The sequence below is a fragment of the Hemicordylus capensis genome, chromosome 2 (genome assembly GCF_027244095.1).
Source record: "Hemicordylus capensis ecotype Gifberg chromosome 2, rHemCap1.1.pri, whole genome shotgun sequence".
Classification (NCBI taxonomy): Eukaryota; Metazoa; Chordata; class Lepidosauria; order Squamata; family Cordylidae; genus Hemicordylus; species Hemicordylus capensis.
The window spans coordinates 305,546,699-305,561,273 of record NC_069658.1 but is presented as its reverse complement, the minus strand read 5'-3'; the positions used below and the strand labels follow the sequence as shown (position 1 = coordinate 305,561,273).

Below are 14,575 nucleotides of genomic sequence, written 5' to 3'. Positions count from 1 at the left end.
TCACAATCAGTTTTGGATTTCACTACCCGAAAGAGTTTGGTATCATCTGCAAATTTGGCCACCTCGCTGCTTACCCCTGCTTCTAGATCATTTATGAATAAATTAAGAAGCATTGGTCCCAGTACAGATCCCTGGGGGACCCCAATTCTTACTTCCTTCCATTGTGAAAACTCTCCATTTATACGTATCCTCTGTTTCCTGCCTTTCAACCAGTTAGCAGTCCACACATGTACTTGTTCCCTTATCCCATGACTGCTAGGTTTCCTCAGGAGTCTTTGATGAGGAACTTCATTATGAGCCCCACCGCCCATTGAGGTCATCTGAGGAGGTCCATCTCCAGTTACCGCCAACCCGTTTGATGGCTACACAGAGATGGGCCTTCTCGGTCGCTGCCCCGAGATTGTGGAATGTGCTCCCTGCTGAGATACGATCCTCCCCATCTCTGGCAATTTTCAAAAAACACCTGAAAACCCATCTTTTCACCCAAGCTTTCTCAGCTTCCTAAATTTTAGGGGTTAGCAGGCCTTCCAATTTCAGAAGGAAGTCTTTTTCTCTTTTATGGCTTCCTTGACTGTACCCGTTAGCCATGCTGGCATCCTCCTGGACTTAGTGGTACCTTTCCTCCTTTTGGATATACAATCTAACTGGGCTTCTAGTATTGTGGTTTTGAGTAAACTCCATGCATTCTGGAGCGAAGTGACTCTCCTGATTTTCCCTTTCAGCTTTCTTTTCACCATACTCCTCATTTTGGAGAAGTTTCCTCTTCTGAAATTCAAAATGTCTGTGTTAGACTTCCTTGGTGATTTCATGTATGCTGAATTTGATTGCACTATGTTCACTGTTCCCTAAAGGGTCGATGACGCTGACATCAAGCACCAGGTTCTGGGTGCCATTCAGGATTAAGTCCAAGGTCGCCTTCTCTCTGGTTGCTTCCAAGACCAACTGTTCTAGGGCACAGTCATTTAGCATATCTAGAAATTTGACCTCTTTGTCCTGACCTGACTGTGAATTTACCCAGTCTATGTGTGGGTAATTGAAGTCACCCATTATTACTGCCATGCCTCTCCTTGACGCCTCCCTGATTTCCTCCTGCAACTCCCAGTCACTGTCAGTGTTTTGATCCGGAGGGCGATAGCACGTCCCCAGTAGCACATTCCCTTTCAGGCCTTGTATTGTCACCCACAGGGTTTCTGTGGAGGATTCCAGTCCACCTAAGTTTTCTAGCTTGTTAGAGTCTATCCCTTCTTTAACATACAGTGCTACTCCACCTCCAAGGCGCCCCTCCCTGTCCTTTCTATAGAGTTTATATCCAGGGATAAGTGTCCCACTGGTTCTCACTGTTCCACCATGTTTCTGTTATGCCCACTATTATCTATTTCTGTGTTAGCAACCAAGCACTCTAGCTCACCCATCTTGGCTTGGATGCTTCTGGCATTGGCATGTAAGCACCTATATGCTGAATCTCTCACCTGATATATGCTATGTTTCTTTTGACTCTTTGACCAGCTGGCAGAGGCTCCTGTCTGCTCTTTATGCAGTTCCGCTCTGTCCCCTTCTGTTTTATCTGAATCCTTTGCACCCTCACACTTTAAAGGATGGCTTTTGCCAAACCAGATACTGCTCAGCTCCCATTGGCTATTCCCCAGGTGTCATTTTAAAAGCTGCTCTGCAACCTTTTTTATTTTAAGCACCAGCCATCTCATTCCATCTTGGTTCAAGTGCAGCCCATCCCTTTTGTACAGGCCTTGCTTCCCCCAAAATGTATCCCAGTGCCTACCACTACAAGCAACTGTAGCCTTACCTAGTAAGGAAGGTGCTCAAGCCTCTTGATCATCTTGGTTGCCCTCTTCTGCACCTTGTCCACTTCTACAGTTTCTTTTCTGAGATATGGTGACCAGAGCTGTACACAGTATTACAAATGTGGCTGCACCATAGATCTGTATAAAGGCACTGTAATTCTGTATTAGCAGGTTAATTTTCAATCCTTTCCTAATGGTCTTGTCTTTTTAGTTTTAAGCTTCCAAGCAACATCTTGCAAATTCTTAATCTTGTTTGTACAGCACCTTATCCCCCGACCCAAGTACTTAAGAAATATCAAATACTATAGTATCATTAAGATCTGTAGAAAAGGCCCTGCTCTAGGTGCATTCATTGTTTGAATTACAGAAGGTGGCAGTAAAATAAAGGACCTTCTCCATTGTAGTTTCCTGTCTTACCCTAAAAGATTCACTTGGCCAATTCCCTTTCTGACATTTAGATCTCTTCCACCCCAGAATGCCCCCCCCCCCCCCAGTTACTCCTGGAGAGTTTAATGAATGAGTTGGGCAACAAAGATCTGGGAAGGCACCTGGTGCTGATTTTGTCCCCATTGAATTGATAAAGTCTAATATGGCTTGGTGATCCCCAATTTTAGCATCACTCTTCACATCTATCAATCAGACTGCATGTATCCCTCATGACTGGGGCCTAGCTATAATTATTCCAATCTTCAAGAAAGGCAATAAAACCGATCCAGCTAATTATAGACCAATTAGCCGCCGCTCCATAATTGGTAAGGTTTATGCCAGACACTTATATTGGAAGCTCCTTGATTGGATTGAGCGAGAACACGTACTGGCAGATGAGCAGGCTGGCTTTAGAGCTAGACAATCCACCTTAGACCAGGGTCTGGTCCCGAGGTATGTAATACACAAGTATAAAAACAAGCCGAAGGGTGCACTGTATATTACCTTTGTTGATTTCAAGGCAGCCTTCAATCATATCTCTTGTGATAGATTAAGGGGGAAATTAGCAAATTAGTCAATCGACCAAAGGTTACTTCTTCTAATGAAAAATCTTTATAGGGGCTCTCACCTAAAAGTGTGTTGCAATCCACAGGAACACTTAACAAACCCCATTAGAGTGTAAAAGGGGGTCCAGCAGGGTTGTATATTAGCCCCACTACTGTTTAACTTCTGTATTAATTATCTGGTGGACAGACTTTCTAATTTGGAATTTCACCCACTAAAACTGAGCAGTAGACATCTAGTTATGCTTCTCTAATCCTGGCCTGGATGATGATGATGATGATGATGATGATCCAGACCTGGATTAAAATGGCTGGATGTGACTGGAGTGAATGATAACATTAAAAACTTTGTTAAAAAGGCAATGAACACATGGAAGACTTATTTGCAAGTCAACAGAAAAGAAGTGGGAGAAGTTAACTTCTGGAGAGGAATATTTCAAGGAGACTCATTGTCACCTTTATTTTTTGTAATCTCCCTAATTCTGCTATACATTATCTTGAACAAAGCAAACAATGGATACCAAACTTCAAAAACATCAGTTAAGCTTTCCCAACTTCTTTATATAGACAATCTAAAGCTTTATGGAAAGTCACCATATGAAATTGAGTCATTACTCAATACGGTTAGAATTTATAGCCATGACATCGCAATGGAGTTTGGAATGGACAAATGTGCTATATTGGCAATAAATCAAGAAAAAATGCCAACTAGTGAAGGAACTGAGATGCCAAATGGAAACAATATAAAGAGTCTGTCACCTGAGGAAAGTTATAAGTATTTGGGCATTCTCCAAAGTGACAAGATCAAGCATGCTGCAGTGAAGACCAAAGTTAGTAAAGAATATAACAAGCGAGTAAGAAAAACACTGAAATCCAAACTTAATGGTGGTAACACTATCAAAGCAATCAACATGCGGGCAATTCCTGTAATCTGATATACAGCCGGTATTGTTGATTGGACACAAGCAGAATTGGATGTGCTGGATCAGAAAACCAGGAAAATAATGACCATCAATCATGCCCTGCACCGAAGAAGTGATGTTGATAGGCTGTACCTGCCAAGAAATGAAGGTGGATGTGGAATGCTGCAAATCAGACAGTATGTTGAAGAAGAAAAACGGGCATTGGCAGAATACATTAATGAAAACCAAGAAGAAATGCTACAGGAAGTGAGTAAGATAGGACTATTGAAAATAAAGGAATCATAGGATGAATACAAAAAACAGCAGATGAGGAATCGAAGAGAAAAATGGCACAACAAACCATTGCACAGTCAGTTCTTTAATGACATACAATCAAAAGTCAACAATAGCACAACATGGCAGTGGTTAAAGAAGGGGACACTGAAGAAAGAAATGGAAGGTCTCATTTTTGCAGCCCAGGAGCAATCACTACGAACAAATGTTATAAAAGCAAAAATGGGTAAGAACCAGACAGACAGTAAGTGTCGGTGATGCAAGGAAGCGGATGAGATGGTTGAGCACCTTGTATGTTGTTGTAAGAAAACCACACAGACTGATGAGAAATCATACAGACTGATGACAATAATGTTGCTGCAATGATCCAATGGAACTTTTGCAAGAATTAAAAATTACCAGCAAGCAAGAATTGGTAGAATCATCCAATTGAGAACGTCACAGAAAATGAGGCAAAAATCCTTTGGGATTTTCAAATACAAACTGATAGACATTTAGTGCACAATAGGCCAGATCTGACAGTCATCGAGAAAAATCAGGTTCTGGTCATTGATATTGCAATCCTAGGGGATAGAGGAGTTGACAAAAAACAATTGGAGAAAATAGCTAAATACAAGGACCTTCAGACTGAAATGGAGTGGCTCTGGAAAAATAAAACAATAGAGGTGCCAATAGTTGTTGGTGCCCTTGGTGCAATACCAAAAGAACTTGACCATCTTGACACCTTGGGCATTGATAAAATTACAACACATCAACTATAGAAAGCCACGCTACTTGGGACAGCACAAATACTATGACAGTATCATTAATTTTTCTTTAGTTATACTAGACCCTTGGAAAGGGCCCGATAATTAAAGTACCAAATCCAGTCAATAACATCTGGAAGACTGTGTGTAAACAGCATCAGCATCATCAATAAAGAAGAATTCCTTCAGAAAATGGAATTCCTGCCCAAAAGAAGAAAACAGAAAGGAACATTAACCCTGGCAAAAGAAATGCAAGGGGACAAAAAGGTACACAAAAAGAGTTTGAAGAGCATATAGCTAGAAGTGTCAAGGGAAATAACAAAAAATTCTTTAAATATATCAGAAGCAGAAAACCCATAAAGTTTTTTTTAAAAAAGAGCCAGCATGGTGCAGTGGTTAGAGTGCTGGACTAGGACCGGGGAGACCCAAGTTCAAATCTCCATTCAGCCATGAGACTAGCTGGGTGACTCTGGGCCAGTCACTTCTCTCTCAGCCTAACCTACTTCACAGGGTTGTTGTGAAGAGAAACTCAGGTATGTAGTACACCGCTCTGGACTCCTTGGAGGAAGAGTGGGATATAAATGTATGTATAAATAAATACATAAATAAATAAGGAAGGGAAGGGGAGGGATCTGGTAAACTAGATGTCAGTTAGCTTAACTTCTCTGCTGGGTAATTTGATGGAAAGCAAACTTAAGGACAAAATTGTTCAACGTCTAGAACAGGGATTCTCAAACTTGGGTCCTCAGGTGTTATTGGACTTCAACTCCCATAATCCCCAGCCTCAGTGGCCTTTGGTTGGGGATTATGGGAGTTGAAGTCCAATAACACCTGAGGACCCAAGTTTGAGAATCACTGGTCTAGAAGTACAGGCCTTGCTGAAGGAAAACCAGCATGGCTTCTGCAATGGCAGGTCTTGCCTCACTGAGCTTTGTGAGTTTTGAGAGTGTCAACAGGTATGAGGATAAAGGTGATCTGGTTGACATAGTATACTTGGGCTTCCAAATGTTTTTTGACAAAGTTCCACACCAAAAGCTCTTGCGTAAACCTAGCAGTCATGGGATAAGAGGATAGGTTTGTGTGTGGATTGGTAAATTGTTGAAGGACAGGAAACAGAGGGTAGAAATAAATGGACAGTTTTCACAATGGAGCGAAGAAAGATGTGGGGTCCCCCAGAGATCTATACTGGGATCAGTGCTCTTTAATTTATTCATAAATGATCTAGAAGTTGGGATAAGCAGTGAAGTGGCCAAACCTGAAAACGACACCAAACTATTTAGGGTAGTGAAATCCTCAACAGATTTTGAGGAGCTCCAAGAGGATCTCTCCAAACTGGGTGAAAGGGTGACAAAATGGCAAATACGGTTCAATGTAAGCAAGTGTAAACTGATGCATATTGCGGCAAAAAACCCCAACTTCATATATACACTGAAAGGGGTCTTAGCTGTCGAAGACTGACCAGGAGAGTGATCTTGGGGTCGTGGTGGACAGCTTGTTGTAAGTGTCAACTCAGTATGCAGCAGTTGTGAAAAAGGCAAATTCCATGCTAGGGATCATTAGGAAGGGGATTGAAAAGAAAAATGCTAATATCATAATGCCCACAAACAAATCTATAGTGTGGCCACATCTGGAGTACAGTCATCCCTCGCCAACCGCAAGCGTTCTGTTCTGTTCCGTTTGCAGTTGGCGAGCAATTGAAATCAATGGGAAACAGGAGGTTAGGGGAATTGCAGTTGTGAAAAGGCAAAAAAACCCAAAGAAAAATATGAAAAATTTGCCCCAAATCACCCAGAATCCCTTAAGATCATCAACAATAAACAAGAGGAGTGAGCAAATTGTATCTTAGGGAAATTTTGAAACCCCCCCAAATTGCTTGAAGGCACTTTTGAACCCCCAAAACTACTCAAAATGAGATGATTGAACCTCTGGGGGGGGAAAAACAGAATTGTGGGGGGAACCCCAAAATTACAAAAATAATTGCCAAACTGCAGATACTCAGGTCGTGGTTGGCGAGACTGGTTACAATTTGCCAGTCGCGAATATTCACAACTGTGATCGGGAAAACTGCGGATAGCGAGGGGAGACTGTACTGTGTACAGTTCTGGTCACCATATCTTAAGAAGGACATTCTAGAACTGGAAAGGGTGCAGAAGAGGGCATCAATGATGATCAGGGGCATGGATCACCTTCCTTATGAGGCAAGGCTACAGCATCTGGGGCTCTTTACTTTGGAAAGAAAGCAACTAAGGGGAGACATGATCAAGGTCTATAAAATTATGTATGGAGTAGAGGGAAGGCACAGAGAGCAATTTATCTCCCTCTCTCACAACACAATGACCAGGGGTCACCCCATGAAACTGAAGGCCAGAAATTTTAGGAATACCAAAATGAACTTCTTTTTGACAAAGCGCATAACTGGTTTTAAATTTGTTTTAATTAGTTATTCATTTGTTTTTTATTGTTTGGGATTGTTTTAATGAAAGGTGGCATATAAATTTAACAATAAATAAAATAAATTGTTTTTATATTTGTGAACTACATAGAGCCATGTGGGTGAGGTGGTATGAAATTGAACAAAACAAATAAATAAAATAAAATAATCTATGGAATTATGTGCCACAGGATGTGGTGATGGCCACTAACTTGGATGGCTTTAAAAGGGGCTTAGACAAATTCATGGAGGACAGGTCTATCAATGGCTACTAGTCTGGTGGCTATTGGCCACCTCAAGCCTCAGAGACAAAATGAAGCTAAATACCAGTTGCAGGGGAGCAACAGCAAGCTTTTCAGAGGCATCTGAGAAGGCATCTGGTGGGCCACTGTGTGAAACAAGATGCTGGACAAGATGCCTTGAGTCTAATCCACCAGGTTTTCTTTGTTTTGGCAATCCTGCATAAGCCACACATCTTGGTAACACTGATATACAAACTTGCAGGGTGGAGGGAGGCACCAAAGGCAATGCTTGCTGATTAACACTATCCTTGGACCAGCCCTTATTGAAGCCCAAATGCATCAAATTATTCAAGACCATCAACATATAGCAAATTAGTAGCCGGGATCCAAACAACAGTATACAGGACGACTTCAGTATTTGCGGGGCTTCAGTCCTGAGCTACTGCCATGTATATAGTGCTTGCAAATACTGAGTCATTAAGTGAATGGGATTGTGGGGGTTCAGTTCTGAAGGGCACAGAAAATTGCAAAAAATGGGCAAAAAAACATGAAAACTGCCCTACAATGCACCACAGGTCCCCAGCAGTCCAGCAATGCCCACCAAATGACTTAAATCCACCATTTATTTATTTTTTAGAAATACTGGGGGTTTTAAAAACGTTTTCTTTGAAAAGCAGCCACAAAATGGCTCCCGAACACAAAACGCAGCCAAAAATGACCTCCAATCTGTGGACATGCAGATTTAACCCCCCTTTTTGCTGACGTTTTCGTGCATATACCAAGGTCGGGTGCCAATTACCCAATCATGGATATGCAAAACCATGGATGCCGAATCTGCATATAACAAAGTCCTCCTGTATCTAGCTTCATATAACTAAAGAAACATTTAGTTTGTGTCTCTCAAACAGCAATTCTCCTTGCCACATGGCAAACCACTTCTAAAACGGAAATGATTTTCAAAGGTTTTGTTCTTTGTGCTATGACATGAGTGTCTGCTGCTAAAAGACATTAGGCATGATGACAAAGCTGTTGAATGAATTAGGTCTATGTATTTTCTCTTCAACATTCCCAAGTTTTTGTAATGTTCTAAAGTGTAATTCATTTCTCAATATTTCTATTTCATCTGCAATTTCTGCCTATGTTTGTGTGTGCGCCCACACACACACACACACACACACACACACACACACACACACACACCCCTTAACTATTGCACACAATGCACAGAAAGAAGTATGGAATGCCACACCTAAGTTGGCATTAAATCATGAAGTGATGTGTCAGTTGTGGGAAGTATTTATGGATTTCATTAGACACGTCATGCCTAAACTAAGCATATAGACAGTGTAAAATCCAGTTTGGTTAGATCCTAACTCCACCTCTTTAACAGAGTACAGCAGACAGAAACATTCAGCGTGCCACTACTACAAGAATGTTCGGGAATTTTGCCAACGAAAGGTGCCAATGCTGTCTACAAATACTATCCACCCACCACCCTGACATTCTGATAGTGATGTCTGCTCATACCCTCTGTACTCAGTTAAACTCGACTACAACAGACTGTCAAGGATTCTTGCTACAGCTAACAACTAAATCAAGATCAAACACTTTCTTTTAAGTGATCAGCAAAATCTTGCTCCAAAAAAAGTTATTCGCCATATCACAAGACAGATTACAGATTATAGTATCTTGACCATTATACTATCTAGGAAATACAAATCATACCAATAATTCAGTTCTGTGATGAGAGACTGAATGTAGCTTGAGCATAGGATAACAATAAAACTGCATCAATGTGTCTTTGCATCTTAATAAGAATGTTAAGTATTATCTATCATATTTCTACACCACCTGATATGTGCATCCCTAGGTGGAGTAAGGTTAAGGTAAAGTGTGCAATCAAGTCGATTTCAACTCCTGGTGCCCACAGAGCCCTGTGGTTTTCTTTGGTAGAATACAGGAGGGGTTTACCATTGCCTCCTCCCATGCAGTCTGAGATGATGCCTTTCAGCATCTTCCTATATTGCTGCTGCCAATATAGTACCAGTGGGGATTCGAACCAGCAACCTTCTGCTTGTTAATCAAGCATTTCCCCGCTGTACCACTTAAGATGGACCTAGGTTTAATACATAAGTTAAAATACAATATAAAAACAGGATAAAATTATTAAAAACGGTTAATGTGGCTCATGTAAATAGTGAATTAGTGGCAGACACAACATTGGAAAAGCAAATGAATTTTGTATATTAGCTCTGAAGTTATATTTAGCATTGATTATAAAACTCTGTATATTTATGTATTGTTTGGTTTTTAAATACACTCGATTTCTACTTCATAAAATATTTCCATCTTTAACAGGGTTATATGTAACACTTCTATTCCTTCAGTTAGACTTTCAGCTCCTTAAAAGGTAAGGATACATCTTTGTGCTCCAGTGGTTAAAAAAAATTAAATCTCTTAGAAAAAATACACTGATTTAACAGACAAACACACAAAACAGTTCCTTCCTGAAGCCAATAAAGTTGGCCTCTAATACAGATTAGGAAATCACTAGAAGTTCCTGAAGGGTAAGGAAAAAGGAAAATGTGATATTTAATTTAATTCAAAGGTGTTGCTTCTTCCTTTTGAATATAGCTGTGTATATTTTAGTTGAGTCAGAAAGAGATGGCAATGCTATGGTGGCCTCTGTAATGGATAATATGGGAATGAAAGAACTACCAGCAATAATGGAACAAGTAAATACCTTGCTCTCTTCATTTTTATGTTATTTCATTCAAGGTCATTCAAAATCAATACAACCATTACATAAATAGAACAGAACATAAGCTCTTCAGTTTTTTCAGGCCCATTGAAGTCCATTGGCTTCAACTAAGCCTTCAACTAAGATCAAGTCACACAAACACACACACACACACACACACCTGAAAAAAATTAGATTAGATTCGTAGATTTAGTAATAGTGACAGTGTGATCTCACCTCATGAATATTCAGCAGTGAATAAGGACACAACAAGAAGCAGGTAATTAGTGTTCACTTTAAATCCTTCATTTGTTCCTTTTTCTTCACACACACACACACACACACACACACACACACACACACACAGAGATAATTTTAAACAAATGCTTGAACAACTACATCCAAAACTACAGATTATCTTCCCAGAAATTTCCCATAAACCTCACATGTCTCCTGCTTGATTTAATTTGCCTCAGGATGGTGTTATCAGCAAAACATTGTAAAAGTTGTACACAAGTTACAAAGCTATATGCATACATTAGCGGGGTGCACGGAACTGGCTAGTCCAGTTCAGTCTGGCACCCTGGCACCCCCTCGAACTCCCCCCCCCACTCAGTTCAGTTCGGTCTGACAGTATTCGCGACCATTTTTTTTAAAATAAAAAAAATATTTTAAACTTACATCCTCCGGGGGAATTGTTGAAAGCAGCGGTAGGAGGTCTGTGTCCGTGCAGATTCCCCCTTCCCCCGCAAGCCTCCCTTGATGCCCATACTGGCCGGCCGGCCGGCCGGCTCTTCGGCCCATTCGGGCCTCCTCCCTCTGGCGCAATGGCCATTATGGCAGCCACCGCGCCTGTGCAATTGGCTTCTGCGCTGGGTCATGCAGAGGCCAATTGCGCAGTCGCGGCGGCCTCCATAATGGCTGAGGCACCGGAGGGGGAAGGCCCAAATGAGTGGAAGAGCCCAAACCCGAAGGGAGGCTGGAGGGGGGAGGGGGAAACTCCATGGACCCCTCCTGCTGCCTCCAACAACTCCCCCAGAGGGAGTAAGTTTAAAAAAATATATTTAAAAAGTAATAATTTCTGTGAACCTCCCTGAACAGTTAGTGAGTATTCAGTCCGAGGTCAGACTGAACAGGGGATGGTTCAGTTCAACCCCGAATGGTCAAACTTAACCGGTTCGACACTGAACACATTCGATGTTGAACCTGTTTGCACATCCCTAACTTACATACATACACACACACTGCAGCCACACACACAAAGACCTTGCAGTCATCCAAGCGTGTGCATGCATGCGCACACACACACACACACACACACAAACTGACTGCAGCCATCCAAACTAAAGCCACCCCCCAAAAAAACCCCACTGTACACACACACACACACACACACACACACACAGTGAAGCCTAGAGGAGCCCGTCACAGCCTACCTAAATGGAGCACGTCTCCTTCCCACCGCCTCCAGCTTATACCCAGCTGCACAGAGCAGTGTGCCAGCTGGAGGTCGGGACAAAATGCACGTGGTTTTGAATAAGTGACAACTGCTGAGTAACTAATGACCAGAGTTGTACAGTGCTTTTTCTAAGGCAAAGGAGCCATATTAAAAAGTATAGCTGCAGTGGGGGAAGATAAGAAGAGGGTAGGGGAAGGAAGCTCAAGGGCTGTGCTTCCAAGGTTCAGACAGGGAAGGAGTTGACCGCCATAATGGTTGCGTGGGCAATGCTGTGGGTACTGCAGCTTCAAAAGTCCTATTGCATAGACTTTTTTAGCGGTAAAGATGCATTTTTCAGCCTCTTGAAATGCAACTGTAAGGATTAATTGTACAATAATCATCAATTGGGTCCCAAAGGGACACACAAAAAGCACTTTTCTGGCATGCATGGACTACAAATTCATGTCAACACCACTTCTTCAGTCTGAAAGAACATTGCCAACCCTGTTCAAAAGAGAAAAACTTTAAACTGCTCTACCTAAGCCATTTTTCAATGGATCATCACCAAATTTGCAGAGGAGGTGTCTCTTGTCACCTAGTGAATGTACACTGGTGGCCAGGCAGATCAGACAAATGGTTTTAATTTTATAAGCAACAGAATATTCAGGGCTTATAATGGTAGAATGTTGAAACTACTCTCAGAGGCTATTCACACGATGGGGCAAAATTGGGCTAGCAGAGACTAGCCCGATTTTGCCCCATTGTGTGAACTACCGGGCTCGGCTGCGAGCCCGGTGGTTCTTGGTGGGTAACCCGCCTAAGTAACTCTGCCATAAAACCAGGTTTGTGGAGCGAGCGCTCCACAAACCTGATTTTAATAATTGTGAGTAGCCGCGGCGCGGCTCTGCACTGAGGCTACTCACGAGGAGACCCCTGGAGGGGAGGCGAAAAGCCACCTCCCAGCTCTGGGGTCTCACCAGCATGCCCTGCACGCTTGCGCACGGCATGCTGGAGCATGGTTCCCTCCTCGCTCACCGCCCCAAACCGGGTCTCACTGATCATGAGACCCGGCTCTCTGTCTTCACTATACTGGCATGACTGTGTCAGTATAATAAAGCCCAACTTCAAATATAATCCAACTGTCTAGAACTGAGACCAAGCAAATCTTAGATTTGTTACAACCTCACAATTATTATTCTCTCTATATATATTATTTAAGATAATTACTCCAAAAATGTTTAATCCCCAACATGTGTGTGTGTTTGTATGTGTATAAACTGAGAGGTGAACTATACCTGTCTAAGAACAAACTTTTAGATTGATTCTTGACTGTGTAGTGTTTACTTGAGTACTGTACTAATTTAATGTGATAAATGAAATTGCTCATTTGTATTAGTCTTTGCTTCCCTGGAATGGCTTATCTAGGGACCTTAAAGAAAGCTGCTGAACCCTAGGACCCTAGATAAGTTATTCCAGGGACCTGCCCACCTTCATATCTAGAATAATAGAAGTGGAGGGACCTTGTAGGCCATCTAATCTAGTTTCCTGCTTGATGCAGAAAATCCAGAGCTAAAACATTGCTAATGGGTGGCTGGATAGTTTCTATGTTAAGATTCCTTGCAAGGGAGAGCCCATCACTCACACAGGAAATTGATTCAATTGATGAACTGCTCTTCATTGTCTTAACTGCAGTTAAAAATGAACTCTAAGGGCTCTTTCAGACAAAACACCAAACTGGAGTTAAACATACCTGAGGTCAGCATTTCTGACCATTTGAATGCATGATTTCTTCCCAACCATGGCTATATTACTGCCTCCAAATCTTTGTTTGAACCCTCAGTTTGAAGTTGGTTGGGCTGCTCAAACCAGAATTCTGCTGGCTGCATTGTGCTGTTAGCATCCAGCACAGGCTGTAACCTGAGGTTCATGCTGAAACTCCTCCCACAACCATAGAGAGTGAGGCTCAGAACAGCTCCAGAACGCATCAGCTCTTCACAACCTGCTTCTCTCACTGGCTGTTTCTTTGAGGGAATGCTTTGCCTTCTGCTACCTAGCAACCTGAGGCTTCACCCCTCCTTTCATTGCCTGGCAACAGGCACACCGGGTTCAGAGATTTCCTTTTTTAAAAGCACAATACCAGAAAAGGGCATGGGGAGGGCAAGTCTTAAGAGCCATGTCTGCTCTTGTTTCCTTGGAACCTACTCCAAAAACAACCCTGTAGGATTGTCTCTGACTTGTCTACACATTGGGATGTGTTGAATTAAACAGCTGAATGTGCCGTATGAAATCGGGCACCAAGCAAAGCAGCACTAACCCCTTGCCAAGGGGCACCTACAAGCCAAAAATTTCCCCTTTAAACAAAGTAAAGTGTGCGAGTGAGTTGGTGTTGACTCCTGGTGACCACAGAGCCCTGTGGTTGTCTTTGGTAGAATACAGGAGAGGTTTACCATTGCCAGGGGCGGAGCCACCATTGGGCGAAAGGGTTCAAAGAACCCAAGCCGCCAATGGCGAGAAGCCGCCGAGAGAGCCCCGCCCTGTGTGGCTCGGGCTCCATAGGAGCCCAGAGCGAACTCCCCCCTCCCACGCCCGGGCCGCCGAGAGCCCGGGCAAATTTTCTGCCAAGTATTTCAGGCAGCTCCGACTGCCTAATAGAACGTTTTTCCCTTCCTCTCCCTCTCTGGAGGAAGAGAGAGCGGAAAACATCCTACTAGGCAGCCGACACTGCCTGAAATGACTCTCCAAGAGCTCGTTCAGGCTCTCGGCAGCCCAGGCCACGCCCCCTTGCACATGACAAAGTCACATGACAAGGGGGCGTGGCCTGGGCTGCCGAGAGCCCAAACGAGCTCTCGGAGCATCATTTCAGGCAGGGTCAGCTGCCTAACAGGACGTTTTCCCCTCTCTCTCCCTCCAGAGAGGGAGAGGAAGGGGAAAACGTTCTATTAGGCAGTCAGAGCTGCCTAAAATACTTGGCAGAAAGTTTTCCCGGGCTCTCGG

General features: G+C 42.8%; 1 protein-coding gene across 7 annotated transcripts in view; it reads right to left on the bottom strand.

The window, feature by feature from the left end:
- ARHGEF3 (Rho guanine nucleotide exchange factor 3) overlaps positions 1-14,575 on the bottom strand; it is a 245,027-nt gene that overhangs the window by 74,647 nt on the left and 155,805 nt on the right. The window contains exon 1 of one of the 7 annotated variants that reach the window (XM_053296332.1): positions 13,332-13,515. The exons of the other annotated variants lie outside the window; for them this stretch is intronic. The gene's annotated coding sequence lies outside the window, so the exon portion shown is untranslated. Of the gene's footprint in view, positions 1-13,331; positions 13,516-14,575 lie in introns of those variants that run through there. 7 annotated transcript variants of the gene reach the window in all.